This window comes from Lygodium microphyllum, chromosome 10 (assembly GCF_053477565.2).
Source record: "Lygodium microphyllum isolate KBCC chromosome 10, Lygodium_microphyllum_v1.1.10, whole genome shotgun sequence".
Classification (NCBI taxonomy): Eukaryota; Viridiplantae; Streptophyta; class Polypodiopsida; order Schizaeales; family Lygodiaceae; genus Lygodium; species Lygodium microphyllum.
This window is the reverse complement of record NC_141144.1, coordinates 141,468,123-141,481,196: the sequence shown is the minus strand read 5'-3', so window position 1 is coordinate 141,481,196 and position 13,074 is coordinate 141,468,123. Positions and strand designations below refer to the sequence as shown.

General features: G+C 39.7%; 1 protein-coding gene across 4 annotated transcripts in view; it reads right to left on the bottom strand.

Moving 5' to 3' along the window:
* The window catches only part of LOC148030638 (protein CHROMATIN REMODELING 4-like), a 35,918-nt gene extending 33,018 nt beyond the window's left edge, over nt 1–2,900 (bottom strand). Inside the window, exons 1-2 of one of the 4 annotated variants that reach the window (XM_087686978.1) lie at nt 2,474–2,899; nt 1,125–2,171 (exon numbers count right to left, since the gene is read on the bottom strand). The gene's annotated coding sequence lies outside the window, so the exon portion shown is untranslated. Of the gene's footprint in view, nt 1–1,124; nt 2,172–2,473 lie in introns of all 4 variants that reach the window. The other 3 variants (XM_087686979.1, XM_087686980.1, XM_087686977.1) reach the window with 3 other exon arrangements.
* Between the last annotated feature and the right edge of the window lie 10,174 nt (nt 2,901–13,074).

The window sequence follows — 13,074 nt, the reverse complement described above, 5'->3', positions numbered from 1 at the left end:
AACAAGGAACCACAAGGTAGGTAGCCCACTCAAGCTACTTCTCTAAAATTGTTCTTATTAGTCATAGGGGACTCTCTTGGGCATATGGTGCATAAGTGCAAACTCTCAAAACAAGAGATTCGGCATTGTTATCATCCTGCAATTATGAGGTTTTAGACAAAGGGATTTCAAGGCATCTCCACATGCAAAGTACCTAAGTATCTAGCGAACATTCAAAGTACCCTAAACTTTTGTTGGTCAAGCACCTTTTACTCAATGACCTTCCACGTTTGGATGTTCAACCCATATCTTAGCACTTAGGATTTCCTCGAGATTTGATCAATGTTGCCTACACAAGGATATACCTTTATTTATTCTCTCAGCTTCAATTTATATCTGTGTCACAAAGCATTTGCTGCTATCCAAGTTTCCATCAAAAACCTTCACAATGAGCAATAGTGGAACAACACACATGTGACCTCAAAACCAAGCATCACAATCTCACTATCTAGCTATGAAACCAAAGGAAAGCTTGCATTGGCATGAAGCATACCAAAACTAATAGAAACAATTCAATCCTCTTACAAGCAATGAAGAAACTTGCATAAAACCCAAGTTCGTACTATGGGATGTGTTCATGGATTAGAGTTCTCAAATTTCAATAGGATGTGAGTTCAACATCTAGGGGCATGCTTATGGATGGACGCACTTAACATATGGTGGAGCTATTGACTTGAATCAATGAAGTGACTAGCTCTTTGGAGATAAGCCACGAAGCTGAAGTACAATATCTGTGCTCTTTACCACATTACACTCTTTAGGCACGTAATTTCCAAATCGATTACTTCCAACTCCTAATCGTGGGTGACTTGGAAGGGGAGATGCCCCCTTTAACTTAATACAAAAGGAAGTATGTGCCTACACAAGCACATGCATAAAGTGCGGAGGAAGACGTAGAAAGCAACAAAGAGAAACACAAGCAAGGAGAGCGAGGGGGTTTCTCATTCGTTATTGAAGTTTATTTAATGTTTTGGGTTTAGAGCTACAAAGCATAATTGTGCTCAAACATCATGTAAAGCATTTCTCTTCTCCTTTTACACAACCAACCACATTCTTTATAATTTTAAAAAATCAGTCTCAAGCACCTGATGGAGACCAGATCATCAAATGCGTCTATAAGCAAGAAACTGTACCAGAACTAATCCAACCTCTCATTCATGATTGCAACAGGTCATTCATTATTCCAACAGGCAGAGCTTTCCCCACAACAGTTGCAGCTTGTGAGTTCTTTCTCTGACTTGAGAGGTTTCTTCATGTGATTTGCTCATAATTGAGATGAAATTTCATTGCCATCCATGTTTCAAGTGTCGACAGCTACTTTGATTGTACATATAAGGCTGAATATTTCCACTATTGCTGCATCAATATGCAAAATGCAAGCACCAGCCCAATGATCACACTGAGTGTATTGCTTTCAGATATTCGTTACTCTCTAGCTTTCAGTTCTCTTGTACCTTTCAGCCTTTTGATATAAATTAAGACAAGTACTCTAATTTAGCAGTTGTTCAATCCTAACACACACTGCTCCCACTTGATATTCTGGCACATTCACCTTGCAACCTGATTATGGTCAAGGCCTTCCACCTTGAAATTTGTAATCTCTTGTATCTGTCCAATTTTCATCCCCCACTTTGAAGTTGTTCATTCCTAGCACATACCACTCCCATTTCATGTTCTCGCACATTCACCTCGCAATCTGAGTATCGTTGAGGCCTCCCGCTTTGAACTTCGTATTCTATTGTTTCTGTCCTCTTTGCATACCTGGATCTTTGAGATGATTGCCAAGACCGTGCACCACTTGAAATCCCCAGTCCAGACACAAGAGCTCCCACATTTCCATGCTTGCAACCTGCCAACACACTGTCTCTCTGCAACCTGTAAGTTGATCAGTCTGTGGCAACATAATTCAGGAATGTATTCTGGACTTCCACTGGCATTGTTGAGCTGAAGTGTTGCTATCCTCTATCCACCTGAATTTATGAGTCCATCAGAAAAGCCTGCAAAGCGAGCTCCTTGTGCACATCCATGAAGGAGGACGCAAAAGTACTCTGGACTTTCAGTAACGTTGTTCAGCCCTCCTTCTATTCACCTCGATATGTGAGTCCATTAGAATAGTCTGCGAGTCCGAATTCCTGTGTGCAAATCCACCATGGAGGAAACGCGCATAGCTAGCAAACGCCACCAATTATAGAGCACGGCAAAGGTGCAAGGACATGAACATTCAAGTGCGTGAGGGGAAAGAAAAAACAGCAATCGCGATAGAAGCAAGAAGAGCAAAACAAACACGTCACCCTAAGCAATGCAACAATCTTACAAGAAGAGTGAGGGCGGGACGATCCACGAAGCTTCAAGAACCGCTGAGACTCTTAGGCAGGCACAGTGAAAAGGGGGGAAACGGCAGGCAGGAAAGGCTAGGGTTTATTAAGAGACGTACCGTGCACGGGATGACGCCTGCTGCTGCGGAAGCTCTCTTTCATTAATCTCTCTTTCTCTCTCTCTCTCGCCCCCCTTCTGTCGCTGGCTATGCCTCTTTTTTCTTGCACCTCTCTTCCTCTGACTGCCTGTCCCGGTCGGCGGTATGTATGGTCAAGGCGGCGACGGCAGGAAGGAGAAGAAGAGGTAGTGCCACAGGAGAAGAAGATCGAGGGGGGTTCGCAGGGAGAACGTGGGGTACAGGGACGCGCGGTGGACCAGGTGCTGCAGGTCCTCATTAGGAGGCAGGTCACGGAGGCCAATGAGCGGCCGACACGTGAGCTGACGAACCTGTAGGTCCGCCCACCTCATATCACTGTCAAAGTACAACATAATGCGTAACAGTGGCAGGCGAAAGTGGTCGGATGAATGCGAAATTTCCCTCCTTCAAATCGCGCTCTCCCCCGCCCCCCCCCTCGGGCCTCGACTCTCTCTCTCTCTCTCTCCCCTCCCCGGGGGCCCCAAAATTAAACACCCAGTGATCCCCTCCCTCTCTACCTGCGCAGTCCTCCGGTTTCATGAAACATCGCGCTGATTAGGCCTTTTCAGATCAAACCGTTCGCTTGATCGCGTCAGTTGACCGGTTTGCAAACCTCCTCTCTCCCCCTCCCCCCCCCGCGGCAGGCCCTGTTCATGCGTGCCGCCGTCTGTTCTTTTGCCTTTCGACACCATACTATATACATGTGTATATATATACATATATTCTCAGTCACACCTCTGAGGAGACGTACCGCCCTCAGGGGCGTGTTCACGCGTGCTGTCTTTTCTCCTCTTTTCGCCTTGACAACAACATTTATATCCCCAAATCTCCCTCGATCACAAAAGATGAGGGAACCACGATGTGGACCTGCAATCATTGTTCCATTACAAGGTTTCGCTCTCTTATGAAAGAGCTACTACTCCGTTCTAATTAGTATCACTATGGTCAACAACAAGAACCAAACACCTATGCTCAATCATCTCCCATCAAGGTAACCAACTAACCAACAGAGCATCAATTAGTGTGTTCCATTACACACAAGCACAATGTGTTTATACCAAGCCAATGGAGTTGTAGCCTGGTTGGTTTTAGTGTGGGTTGAGTATTGCGAGTGTGTGAGTTCAAACCTCGGGCTTCCCCAATGGCACACATCTATTCACATCCAATATTTACATCTTGCCTAAGGGAAAAAACTAGCCCGAAGCATTGTCTAAATGGTAGCAAGGTCAATTTGCTTACATAGAAGCTAGTAACCCATCTTAAAAGTCCAATCTTCTCCAATTCAAGTAACACGCCAATATAGTGTCAATACCATACATGCAGACTAAAAGCAAAAAATTTGATTGCGAGTATATTGGCCCTTCCTTTTCAATGTCAGCAAATTTTGATCTGTTTATTCATAAATCTAAGCAAGTATAACAAACATTTATTGATTCTAGAACGTTTAAAATAGATCATCCTTGTGCATCGTACGACTATTCTATCAATTTTCCTCAAGCACATTTGATTGATTGAGATATACAAAATCGCTACATAATACTAAAACTTAATACATTCTCATGATCTCATTCCACTTGAACCATGTAAATGTTATGGAAAATAGATTTTACTTATTATTCTGTAAGTTTTTTGTAGGCTATAAGGCTAAGAATGTGATGGGGATTTATATCCTGAGATAATGCAATAGATATTATGGAAAGTACTATAATAATAAGATGATTTTAAATATATTCATTTCTAGATTCTCATTGTCTATTTGTTGCATGATTAGTGAGTTATTGCACGAGGCACACATGTGATACTGGTTGCATCATGCCTGGTACATAGACAGGAGAATACTACTGTGCTAGGCAAAGTATTATGTAAATCATCTTTAGGTGGATCTATATAATGCATAATAATATGTATTCACATGATCTTTAGTATTATTAAAATTACTAGCTTATTTGTGAATTACGAGCTTGAGTTTCTTAAGTGGTAATTTTAAGTGAGTATAAATAATATTAAAATAATAAATTTAAAATATGCTTCACTTAAAATAAGTTTTTTTCATGGGATGCTTTGTTATTTTCTTTATGTGATTCATTTTTGGAAAGCTTTCCTAGCTTTCCTTACAAAGCAACAGGATCATGCACAAAACAAGAAAGCCAGATAAAGCTTAGTTTTGTTGTTTGTCCCTCATCTCCAAAGTTAGAATCTAGAGCTACAACAAACTACAAAGTTACCACGTGGTCTACTTCACAGTAGTAAATACCAAGTGGAGTAGTTATATATTTACGTAATAACATGTCCTTAACAAAATACATAACCTCGATGATAAAGATTCATCCAAAATAAGGATATAAGACGACATCTGCCAACTTAAAGTTATATTTCTCCAAGTAATTCTCCGCATAATTGGATGCACATCAACTAGTGCCAATTGAAACTCGAGAATTGAAATAACCAATTTCCTTAATGACCCACAAAATTCTATACAACTTGAGCAATGAAATAGCAAGAGGTACATATATCCGCCTATGCAAAATCCTTGTTCAACAATACATTGAAAGAATACCCGTTTTGCAATCATATTGAATCAATTTTTACAATTTGGACAAACAAATGAAAGAGAACATTTCGTGACAATAGCTTTATCACACATCACTATGCATGAACAATAGATGTAGCCTTAGTGCTCTTGCAATCCTTACAAATACCTTTGTATTCTACAATCTGCTACAATAAGATCTCTCAATTTTATACCAATAAGAAGTAGTTCATTTGCTTTGTTGGAAAGCCTAAAACTTTGTGGATGGTCAAGAATGTGAAGCAATTTACAAAGTATGTCTCACAAATGCTCCAAGTCTGCGATGCAAAACATATTTGCACACCATAAGCCTCTTCTCTTTTACCATATTCCTCCTTGAAACCTTGAAGCATTCTAATCTTACTAACCAAATGAATGGCAAAGCTTCATTCTAGCATGAACTCCCTCCACAAAACATGGAATGCAAATAAAGAATCATGGAGACTAGTCTCCTCGAAAACAAGAAGCATGTGTATAGCAATTTCTTCCATGTTGCCATACAAGGGTCGCATGTTTGGCATAATGGATGGATAAGTTTGGCCAAACAAGTCCCCGCACGCATCCATCTAAATTCACTCCATCACTTTGAGAAGTCACTTTAGATCAAGCTCACCAAGTGAATATGGACATTCCAGCCAAGATGGAAGGCACAAGAAATCGCACCCGATTTGTGCTTATGTGTCAATTAAGTGAGTTGAGATGGCAAAGACATTGTGCATCACCCTAGAAATGCCAACTCGAGGGAGAAAAATCACATCCACTAGACAAAACAAGCCTCAATGAGAGGCAAAAGGTAGCATGCCTACTTGAACACTAAGGTGTGATGCTCTTTAATTAGGGTGTATTTATGAGCAAGAGAGATCTCAAATGATAATTAGAATGTTGAGAATGACAATTAGATAAATAAAACAACACTGCTAACAATATTGGTGATCAAAAAGCCCAAGAGACATGCCTCCTTTAGATAAATCAACTAGCCCCATGTCATGGGGCTTGGATGGTGTAGACTCCTTGTGGTCACAAGTGTTGTTTAACATAGGCTTCAAGCCTTAGCATTAAAACTAAGGGGCCATTTCACAAACAACTAGATTTTGAGGAGAAAATATGATAAGTGAAATGGGCAACCAGGGAGGGGGGCTGATGTGGGTAAGAGAGAGAGAGAGGTAAGGGATAGCCACTTGTTGGAGAGGGAGTTGATGTGCTCAATGAAAGGCATAAATATGTCAAGCCATGTGGAGTGCTTCTTGGTGAGAATATGTTAGCATAAAAGCTAAGGCTCTAACATGACATTAATGGGGGAAGCATCAATGCTATTGTGTGTCAAAGGTAAGTAATGAAGTGGCAAATGTGTAGATAATGGTGAATATGAGAAAGGATGACACAAGTTTTTTTCTTAAGAGGAGACAATCTAGAAAATAGTAGAGAGGACCACTTGATTTAACAAAATTAAGGAGATAAAGGAATGTGTCAAAGGTTACTCAAATGCCCGCATCTTCGTGACATGCCTACAATCAAAGTAACCAATGTTATAAGGTTCCAATGAGTAGAAGCCATTATAGGAAACCAAGTGTTAATTGATTTTAGTAATCGCCAAAAATAATATTTATTGAAGATTTCAACTACCAAAATGGCAGATGTTGAAGTTCAAAATGTTAAAGAAGCTGCCAAATGCACCATTCTTAGAAGTTTTCAAAAGCAACAATTGCCAAAGATAGCAAGTGAAGGTCAATGCTTGAAATAGCAAGAAGAGATTGAGCCAAGAGCTTTGCAAATATATAAGGCTTCAATGTCAATTTAAATTATATGTATGTTCATGTTTATAGTCTCATGACTATCCCTTGGCATTTTATTATCAATTTGGAAAACATATAGCATGCAAAAAACTATTTAGTATAAAATTTAAGCACCGAATTGTACAAATGCAAGGATAAAACCAATGTCTTATGCATATAAAGTACAAAAATGAATAGGGAGCTTGTTATTGTGTTTGCACACTTTTGACACTCAAGCTTCACGTGTGTAAAAACTTTTGCTACCCAAGCTTTCTCCTCCTTCTACTACCAATGCTTGTGCAAGAGAGTGTGTGCAAGATAGAGAATGTGTGATTGTGTGTGTGTGTGTGTGTGTGTGAGAGAGACAGAGAGAGAGAGAATGTGCACGCATGTGTGTGGGTTTAGGAGAGGTTTTCACCTCTTCTCTTATTGTATTCTCTTCTTCATCCACTACAACTAGGTCAAGAGCAATGTAGGAAGGCAAGAGAAAAGACTAAGCTGATAAATGATTAAGAGAACTATTAGTGGATCAGCATATTTATTGGCTTGAAAATACTCAAAATCTATTAAATTTTCTATACGATATTGTGTAAACAATATGTATGCATGCAAAATCTTTATTCTAACCTAAACAAATTGGAATTACTTCATGTCTATCATGTTTTGAGAGTTCATTTGCATGCTTTTATCCTTACATTCCAGGTAAGACAAAAATGTTGGGTTTTTGTCCTATCCACGGCATGTTGTAAATGGATTGTAGGCATTCAACACTAGCTAGCAATGCTTAGCAGATGCATTAAATTCATTTGTGGCAACTTGTGTTGGTCTTAATCACTCGCACTCTTTTAAAAATCAATAGAAAATAGTCCCTCAAGGGTATCATTCATGTCACATCAAGCATCCCTTCCTTGACTTTGAAGCTTTTGAGGGCATATCATCATTGCTACTAGTAGTTAAATTGAGTGGTTTGCACAATTTACATCTTTGCACTTTATTTGCATAAAAAATCACCGAACAACCAACCATTGAATCAAACTAGGCTATTTTACCTTAAAGGAAACATGGTCATCACTTGGACCTATTTGACATCAAACTTCCACATTTAGCACTTGCATATGTACCTTGCTTTGTTTTAAGAGCTTCTCTTGCATTTTTGCTTGCAAATTGCACAATTGTTTGATCGTATGCATTCATTTTCTATCATGTCAAGGTAAGATTCCACCATCATGCCTCTCATGAAATTTCAACTTGGGCTTCCCAATACTTGTTGGTGTCTATTACTCCTTCCTTGTTAGCATTAGTTCACCTAGTGGAAAGTAAGTGCCCTTGGATTAACATGGACCCAAAAGCAAGATGGATGTGGCATTTTGTCCATCAATCTTTGCATTACACAACTCCTTAGCACATGAAGGCATTGTTGTGACATTAAGCAACTCGTTATCTTATGTTAGAGGCACCAAATCATCAAGTCGTGCAAAGTTTGACAAATTGGGTACCTACCTTTAGGGCAAGAAAGAACCACCTTCAAGCATCATTGAACTTTGACTTTCCATCTTCATCACTTGCATGAGCATTCAACATTGGTTATTAAGCATTGGACAATCGATCTTGCATATAACGATTTTGATAAAAATGTGGCTTGATTTAGAACCCTCGAGGTAAATCTTCATATTATATCTTCAAGCTTTCATTTTTGTTTCTCAAAAATTGATCCATACAATTCCATATTGTGGTGTCAATTCACTTGATAGGTCATCCTTAGCTTGCTTGAGACTTATTGGACTTTTTAGACAACCAAGCACTTACCCTTTGGCTAACATATACTTGGTAGCCAAGAGGGTTTCTTTGAAGAGAGTATTCTTGATCTCTTTCATGTTTGGGAGTATCTAAACATTCATTGAATAGCTCATTGACATTGTTGGGGGTGAAAACTGCTATGGCAATCCATTGTTTTGCATCTAGAAGGGCGTAACCACTAAAACCATTCAAATCTTCATGTTTTGCAGCTTTTTACATTAAAATTATGGCCTTACCTAGAGGGCATAGCATATTGCATATTAAGCTTGTTTGTATACTCTCTAATATCTATCATTTGCATAGATGTGGAGCATGTATTATTCACTACAAGATACAGGTCACATACCGACGTTTAAAGTGATGCAAATATTCATTAAAAATTTTACCCTAGTTGTCAATAAAAGTGTCAGAATATACATCTCTACAAATATGTTGCTATTTGCATCACAAAAAGCGATGCTTTCCAATGCATATATCGACTCAGATAATGACGCGTGTAGTAAATTAGTGCAAATAGCAACGGTTGTAGAGGGAAAAAATTTTGGTGTCTACCACATTTTTGTGCTAAATAATATTCTATAAAGCAATTGCATATTGAATACATAATCCTCATCAAGACAGGTGCAAAAACTACATAAAACTACAAGATTAATAACTCATAAAATAAGTATAAGACTAATGATGACAACTCATAAAACTACATGGAACCATGGAGAGAAGAGTCAAAAACAAACATGAAAATGTATCTATAAATATCACAAAATGTGATTTTATACGAAGGATAAGAAATCTATCTAAGGAATGCTACATGGAGGAAGCCTGCATGGATCCCATGACCAATAAAGGAAACAATGTGCATTCCATGAATCCAAGCGCATGCTACAACTCCTCGCCATCTAAAAGCTCATCCCAATGCAATGGAGCATTGAGTGAACCTTGCAAAATAAACAACCAAATATTAATCCACAATACATAATGCATCACAAAAAAATAATGACTGCAAACAAGAAAGAGGATTGATTTACTGGGTTGCCACGTGCATACAATCTATTAATAAGTGTAGTGAGATCGTGTCTCTTTGCATATCGAGTCTCCAAACCTGTAGGATCGTAGTTTGTGATGGAGTGATGCAAAAAAAAAAAAGCATTATTAGAAATAAGTTTGTCAGTATAAGTGATATTCCAAATAAGAAAGTGAGAAGAACCAAAAGAAAACTTACAAAGTCCTCCAAATAAGTCATATGGCTGCCACTCCCTAGATGATGCATGACCCCTACCTCATATCATGACCTAGTTACCTCACGTTGCTCCTACCATCGTCCTAAAGAGTTTATTGCCTCCTCCCTAAATCTCCCCCAATCCTCTATATCCAACCACTTGGGCTTCAAGGCACCACTCTTGATTGCCTTATTGCATACATCTAATCATCTACGTGACATATATGCACATATGCAATCCATCATCCACCCTATGGAAAACCTCTCTATCACCGTAGGTACAAGAAACTCCTCATATAAAGATGCCACTAACTATATAGTCCGTGCTCCCCTTTGGTATATTTTTTCAATGATCTAAGATGTGGTGCCTAAATACTTCTTGTTGGTACAACTCTCTCATGCAAGCCATCACCCTCATCCCCTCATCATTCATGTGATCACAACATATGCTTTCTCATCTACGAGGTATCTATACCTTACTTGGGTATGTCTAAGATGTGGCCTCTCCCACCACCCTGCAACCACATTCTTGGATATAACCAAGAGATCCGTGTTCATTTGGCATACATGTAGGGGTGGTATCTCTCAGAGTAGCACCCATAGGGGTGCCACTTGCTGCAGGCGACTGAGCGAAACCTACAATCACGAGAGTAGATACCCCTACAAGTGTGACAAACCTTAGAGGTGATAAGTGTCCATTAGACCAACAAGACGGAGACATTGCATCGGTGCCTCCACAACACCCATCTAAGCCACCCTCTCTGAAATTGGTATGAGAGAGAGGACTAGCAATTGGCTGTGGGCTCACAATATCAACATTTCCATAGCACCTCTTAGAATCACTTTCTCCATCCGGGGCCAATCTAGAGCGTCAACCTTGCCTACTTAAGATCAAAGCACCGGAGCGTATTGAGATAGACCTCGCAGAACAACCAGACGATGACCGCGACAATTCCTGGTCCACCATATTTTTAAAGCCGGCAATATGATTAAGAGATACGTGTGAAGATCTCTTAAAACTCCTCATATGTTATTCCTTAACTCATCCTGCTCTCTAGATATCGTCAAAGGTAACCTATACAATCAGAAAATTATAGTAGCATAATCAATATAAGGACTTAGGTAAAGCATGACAACATAACTTTGCAAAAAATGATACTAATTAAAACACATATACTAAAGTACATTTAAAAGCAAATTATCAACGAATTAAGCTAACAAACGTAAATACAACCTGGACTATGGCTTTGTGTTAAGCTCTTGGCATCTACTATAGTGTTTAGATCCGTGGCCTACTATCGACTCTCTTGCTCAAATTTGCTATGATACCACAATTCGTTGTGGAGTGCATTTTGTCCATACGCATAACCAAAAAATGTTGTCCCTACAATCATGCAACAGTGTCGATTTTGTATTGCACACAAAAATAGTTAGATTAAATGTTACACATAAAATCTAGATATGACAATTAAAAAAACATGCGATTACCTTTGGCCTACATTCCCTTAAGAATTCCCACTCCTCCCTAAAGACCTCTACCCCTTCGTGCAAAGCTACGGTCAAAGCTTCATACAACCACTGCATAGATATAAATCGTGGCATCTCCTCTAATATGAGGCAGAGTATTTTGCTAAGAATTTGAACACATTAGTCAGCATTATTGTCAAGATTGTGGGAGAGAAGGAAGGAGTCTCGCTTGAAGCTTTCTTGCTTGCACAATGGGGGAAGACACACAAGGGTGGAGGCTGAAAACAATTTTTTTCTCTTCTTAGTTGTGTAAGCCAAAAGAACTCAAGTACAAAGAAATAGAAGAACCCTATATATGGGTCTCAAACCAAACTCAACTAACTAAGGTGGCATACTCACTGAGCCACGAACTAGAGTAGATAAGGATAGCTATCATGTAGCTATTATTCATGGGCGGTGTACCAACCGCGTCTGCAACTGACAAGTCGGTGACATAAATACACAATGGTCACCCTGGCGTATCATGAGTGGAGCTCGATATCTCAACACTCCCCCTCGAGCTCAATCCCAATTCCTGCACACCAAGCAGGTCTCTCAACTTGCACAGCTTCTCTACGCCCAATGCCTTCGTGAATATGTCAGCTACCTAATCCTCTGTGCTGACATAAACTAGATCAATAAGACCTAGTAAAACCCTCTCTCGCACATAGTGATAATGCACCTCAATGTGCTTTGTTCTAGCATGATAGACTGGGTTATTTGCCAAGTGTATACTACTCATGTTGTCACAATAAATGACAACTGGCCCATCTGTAGACTGATGCATATCATAAAGTAGCTTATGCAACCAAGCTACCTCACATGCAACCATTGCTGCACCCCTATACTCAGTCTCTGTGCTCGACAAGGCAACTGTAGGCTGTTTCTTGCTGCTCCAAGTGACTGCAGCACTCCCAAAAGAGGACACATATCCACTTGTAGATCGTCTATCATAGATACTACCAGCCCAATCAGCATCAGTGTATCCATGCAACTGTATCTGAACCCCAGTCTCATAAAATAGTCCATACTGCAATGTGGACTTCACATACCTGAGTATGCGTCTAGCCGCATCCAAATGTGGTTTCCTTGGAGCTTGCATAAACTGACTTACCAATCCAACAGCATAGCTCAAATCTGGCCTGGTAATAGTCATATAAATCAAACTTCCTACTATGCGTCTGTACATAGTAGGGTCTTCTAGAAGCTCACCTGCATCTGTGCTCAGCTTCACATTCTGCTCCAAAGGAACTGAAATAGGCTTACAGCCTGTCATCCCATATTTGGATAGCATGTCCAATCCATACTGCCTCTGGAAGAGCTGTATTCCACTTGGTGATCTAATCACCTCAATGCCCAAGAAATAACGCAGCTCTCCCAAATCCTTCATCTCAAACTTCTGCTTCAATAGCATTTTCACATGAAGGATATCTTCATCACTGTCACCTGTCATAATCAAATCATCAACATAAATGACAAGTAGCATAATACCTTTCTCTGTTTTTCTCACATAAAGTGAGAAATCTGCCTTGGAAATTTGAAAGCCAATAATGACAAGATACTGTCCAATCTTGTCAGACCATGCTCTAGGTACTTGCTTCAAGCCATACAAGGCTTTCTTCAACCTGCAAACAAACTCAGGATGAACAGCATGCACATAACCTGGTGGTTGCTCCATATAGACCTCTTCTTGCAAATCACCATGCAAGAAGGCATTCTTTAC